The 5,548-nt window shown below is 33.6% G+C and overlaps 3 non-coding genes across 3 annotated transcripts; 2 read left to right on the forward strand and 1 right to left on the reverse strand.

The window, feature by feature from the left end:
• Nucleotides 1-2,190: 2,190 nt before the first annotated feature.
• TRNAS-GGA (transfer RNA serine (anticodon GGA)) lies at nt 2,191-2,277 on the forward strand. The gene has a single exon. It is a non-coding gene; the product is annotated as a tRNA-Ser (tRNA).
• Nucleotides 2,278-3,497: 1,220 nt separating this feature from the next.
• TRNAT-UGU (transfer RNA threonine (anticodon UGU)) lies at nt 3,498-3,570 on the reverse strand. Its single transcript has one exon. It is a non-coding gene; the product is annotated as a tRNA-Thr (tRNA).
• Nucleotides 3,571-5,237: 1,667 nt separating this feature from the next.
• On the forward strand, nt 5,238-5,310 carry TRNAF-GAA (transfer RNA phenylalanine (anticodon GAA)). The gene has a single exon. It is a non-coding gene; the product is annotated as a tRNA-Phe (tRNA).
• Nucleotides 5,311-5,548: the final 238 nt, after the last annotated feature.

Consider the following 5,548-nt stretch of genomic DNA (forward strand, 5'->3'; position numbering starts at 1 on the left):
GGTAACTATCCCGGTTTCATATATGAAATCTCTATAGAATCCTTGAAAAAGACTTTTTTCCATAAGAAAGAAAAAAGAACTTACTATCTTTGGGATCTGATACTACACCGCTGCTTAATCCCTTAGTGGATCGGCTCTATTACATAAGCGGATTCCTAAATTTTGCCCCATATCATGGGATAAGTAAGCAGTTTTTTTAGTTGTATCGACCCAGTCGCTCACTAATTGATCTTTACGGTGCTTTCTCTATCAATTTGAGAAACTTTATCCATAGAGTAGTAGTATAGGCCATACTTTCTTCGTTTTTTGATTCTCGTGAAGTGTCCTTCCTTCCTACAGCTGATAGGGAAAAATCGTTGTTTTTACGATCCCTATGTAGAAAGCCCTTTTTTTCTAGTATTTACTAGAAAATTTGATCCTCTCTTTTTTTTTTTTCTTTCTATAGTGGAGATAGTCGCACGTAATGACAGATCACGGCCATATTATTAAAAGCTTGCGGTAAGAAGGGGTTTCGTTCTAGTGCCCGGAAATAATATTCCAAAGCCTTTGTATGCTCTCCATTGCTTGTGTGTATAAGGCCTATGTTATAGAGTATATAACTTCGATCATAGGGATCGATTTCTAGTCGCGTAGCTTCATAATAATTTTGCAAAGCTTCCGCATAATTTCCTTCGGATTGAGCCAACATCCGTTACGGTCGTTCATTCTATTCAAAAAATCTCCGTTCCAAAACCGTACATGAGGTTTTCATCTCATACGGCTCCTCCCTTCTGTACATAATAGTACTAAGCGAAATAATCTATAGAATCAAAATAGAATTAGTCCCGTCTCATTATGAACCGAAAGGGGCTGGTATTTTTCCAAGAAATCTCTAGCCAACCTTCCCACAAGAGGTTTTTCTTAACACCAATGAATTCTATTAATGCTAGAGGAAAACGATAGCTCCAATAATTTCTTTGTTCTCAACGCCTCCTATTTAGAGGAATTAGCTACTTCAACGATCTTTGATGGTTATAGGGGTATCCAAAGTACAAACCTGATGGTTGTTTGTTATCCCAACCATTCTTCCCAGCCCTGATACCGATCAGGAAAGGGGTAATTTCTAACAAAGTTTTTCTCTTGTTGATTCCTATTTCTAGGTGTAGTGCTTTTCTCCCCTATGCTGCCTACGGATACTAATAGAGTAGGATTGGCCTGTAATCCATACCATACCATATCCTGTAGGTGTAACCTTTCGCTCAATACTCAAATCTACAATTGAAGTATCTGAAGCCGCATCAATCGAGGATACACGACGGAAGGAATTGTTAGTTCGCCTCACCTTCCCGAAGCGTGGGTTTGTTTGCTTTACAAATTTGGTTCTCTCTATGCCAACCCCCCTCTCTTTTTCGTAAGACTGAGGTATAGGTAGGGCTAAAAAAAAGCAAAAAAAAGAGTCAAATCGCACCATCTCTATAATAAGTAAATGCCTTTTTTTCTCCTGAGGTTGTCGGAATTATTCGCAATAAAATATTGGCTACAATTGAGGAGGTCTTATCAATGAAATTTCCATTTCCACGGGATCTAGGCATAATTCCCAACCCATTCTATATAGAATTGTTTTCATTCCTTCACAAATAACATAAAAACAAACACATTCGATTCTTATAATTATAAATAGATTGATCCATATGCTCTACTCTAAATCCATATGCTTTAAATGGATAAGAGAGATATGGATTTTCCGCTCAGCTCAAATTGTATCCTTTTCCTTCTGCTTGGACACGAAGAGATATGAAATATTTGACTAAGACTGGATTTCATTCCACTTTCCTATTTCTGAACAACAACTTATGTTATCAACTATTTCGTGTTTTCAAAGTTATTAATTGTCTCATACCCTATTTTTGATTTCGATAGTATGGTGTAGCGTATCTTATGCAAACGGAATTCTAAGGTTTCTTTATTTTATTATGCAATAAGAAGAATTCTTCCATTTTCTTTTTCTTTAGTTGCGGGAAAACCCAAATTAAAACTTTTATTTTATAGCGAGCGCAATTTCTAGTAAAAAATCCTGTATCCTTCCACTTAGATCAAAAGGAATTTTTCCAATAGAACTATGGAACCCCCGAGTGGTTGCGGTTGTACCTGTACTGCAGGAATAAGAAAACTCGCTATTCACTCAGTTTATTTTCCATAATAAGTTATGTAGGAGAGATGGCCGAGCGGTTCAAGGCGTAGCATTGGAACTGCTATGTAGACTTTTGTTTACCGAGGGTTCGAATCCCTCTCTTTCCGTTTTTCTTAATTCATCAACGTTAAGGATCACAATGTATCAAATCAAATAACAATTTTTTCCAGCAATAATATAATATCTTATATTATCTTATTTTGATTTAATAGAAATTAGAAATTCTCTATAGCAAATTACTGTGGTATGTAAAATACACATAGAGGAAAAAAGAAAAAAGGATCCTAATCCTAGGGTTAATCAATTTTAGCTAGTTGATGGGAAAATACAAATTAATGGTAATGGTCTTAGGGCGATTTAGTTCGGGGAAAGGGGAAGGGGAAGAAAATTCTATGAACCTTTCCTTTTTTCGTTAAGTTCAAGTCTGACGAGAGTAATATTCTACAACTAACAACTCATTTATTTTGAGACCGACCCACTTCCTATCTAGGATTTTATTTACTAGTCCTTTATATTCCAACGTGTCAATCGCCAAATGCTTTGGCAATTTCCCCGGGTCCGATGAAGCAATATAATTTTGAACCAGACCTTTTGATCTTTGGTTATCTTTCGTAGTAATAATATCTCGGGGTTTGCAACGAAAACTTGGTATATTGACTATACGACCATTAACTAAAATATGTCTATGGTTGACTAATTGGCGGGCCCCAGGAATGGTTGAAGCCATACCCAATCGAAAAAGGATATTATCCAAACGCATTTCAAGTAATTGTAGTAAAACCTGGCCTGTTGACCTTTTTGCTTTTCCAGCGATATGTACATATCTAAGTAATTGTCGTTCTGTCAGACCATAATGAAAACGCAATTTCTGTTTTTCTTGAAGACGAATACGATATTGCTCCTTTTTCCCAGAATTGAATTTTTTTTTAAGATTACTTCCGGATTTAGGTGTTTTTCTAGTGAGTCCTGGTAAAGCTCCCAGACGGCGTATTTTTTTTAAACGAGGTCCTCGATAACGGGACATGAAGACTCCTTTTTTTATTTTATTGAAATTTCATTTTACACAATTAATTTCATTGTATTTACATTACAGAATACATCGAAATTAAAACTGAATTAAACTACAGGATAAACAGAGTAAAATCAACTAAAGTACCCCAAAAAATGGAATTTCATCAAAATCTTTTTTTTTTTGTATATATATTATTTATTTTATTGTTTTGTATCTAGCAAAATTGTAAGGTAAAAAACATAAAAGATCCTGGATTCTCCATTTAATTCGGAAAAAAAGAGATTCTTGTTCGTAGAACATCGATAGAGAAAAAAAAGCCGACTATCGGATTTGAACCGATGACCCTCGCATTACAAATGCGATGCTCTAACCTCTGAGCTAAGTGGGCTTACATAACGGAAATAGTGTAACAAATAGAAATAGGTATAGTATAGGAAATCCGTAAAATCTCAGATATTAGTTATTAATCTTAGCTATTAACTAGTTCTAAATTTGAAGTTATACTTATAAAAATAAAAAAATACTAAAACTTCTTAAAGATAAAGTTAGCTTGATATGCTTAACTATAGGATATTAAAAAATAAAATTATAGAATTTATTGGTATTTTCATTCGATCATTATAGACTTTATTATTTGTTAATAATTTGAGGATTAATATTTCACTAAGGGGAACATAGAGTCAGAGTAAATAAAATTGCTAATTCTGATTAGAAAAAAAGAATAAATATCAAGCGTTATAGTATAATTTTGAATACTATAAAAAAGTAAGACGGGAGGTGGGGGAGATAAAAACTTTTGGATATATTGATTCGGATTGAATTGCAAATACATCAAGGATAGAATCAATTCAATTCTGAATTGCAATAAGCAAGCGAGGTCTCTCAAATAGAGTCGAACTGAACTGCTAGACTACGTTGAGTGATGAACTCAATGATTCAAAAAAAAAACTAAGAGATGGATGAAATTACACAAGGAATCCTGGTCTCAAAGAAGAGGGAAATGGGGATATGGCGAAATCGGTAGACGCTACGGACTTGATTGTATTGAGCCTTGGTATGGAAACCTGCTAAGTGGTAACTTCCAAATTCAGAGAAACCCTGGAATTAAAAAAGGGCAATCCTGAGCCAAATCCGTGTTTTGAGAAAACAAGGGGTTCTCGAACTAGAATACAAAGGAAAAGGATAGGTGCAGAGACTCAATGGAAGCTGTTCTAACGAATCGAGTTAATTACGTTGTGTTGTTAGTGGAATTCCTTCTAGTTCTAAATTAGAGAAAGAGGGGTTTTATACCTTATACATTTAATAAACACGTATAGATACTGACATAGCAAACGATTAATCACAGAACTCATATTATATTCTAATTATAATATAGGTTCTTTATCTTTTTTAAAAATGAAATTAGAAATGATAATGATTATGAAATAAAAAACTCATATCATAATTTTTTTTTTTCATTATTGTGAATCCACTCCAATCGAATATTGAATAATCAAATTCTTCAATTAAAATTCAAAGTTTTCGAGATCTTTAAAAAAGTGGATTAATCGGACGAGGACAAAGAGAGAGTCCCATTCTACATGTCAATACTGACAACAATGAAATTTCTAGTAAAAGGAAAATCCGTCGACTTTATAAGTTGTGAGGGTTCAAGTCCCTCTATCCCCAAATCCTCTTTTATTCCCTAACTATACTATATTATTATTATTTATCCTCTTTTTTTTTTTCTTTTTATCAATGCACTTTTTTTTCTTTTTATCAATGCAATGGGTTTAAGATTCATTAGCTTTCTCATTCTACTCTTTCACAAAGGAATGCGAAGAGAACTCAATGGATCTTATCCTATTCATTGAATAGATTTCTTTTTTATTAGAGTATCGGCAAGAAATCTTGGTTATTCACTCTATTTTTAAGTTTTATTTAAGTAAACCATGCACAATGCATAGGACTACCCCCCCCATTTTCAAATTTAAAATTTGAAATACTTTAATTAATTTTTAGTCCTTTTAATTGACATAGATACAAATACTCTACTAGGATGATGCACAAGAAAAGGTCAGGATAGCTCAGTTGGTAGAGCAGAGGACTGAAAATCCTCGTGTCACCAGTTCAAATCTGGTTCCTGGCAGAGAAAAAAAAAAAAAAGATCCACCGAATAGGTATTGATCCAAATACCTCGAGATGGATTGTGATACATATTCATTAATAATATTTATTCATCTAAGTGGATAAATCTATAATATAAATATAGAGGCACTTCTTTTTCTTTTTAAAGAAGTTTTAAAATATATCTTTTCTTTATGATAAAGAAGGGGGTGAGATTCCCCTTTATTTTTTTGCGTTTCTTAATTTTGTATTCCGCTATT

Source organism: Triticum urartu, unplaced genomic scaffold (assembly GCF_056163025.1).
Source record: "Triticum urartu cultivar PI428250 unplaced genomic scaffold, HENAU_Tu73 scaffold2, whole genome shotgun sequence".
Lineage (NCBI taxonomy): Eukaryota > Viridiplantae > Streptophyta > Magnoliopsida > Poales > Poaceae > Triticum > Triticum urartu.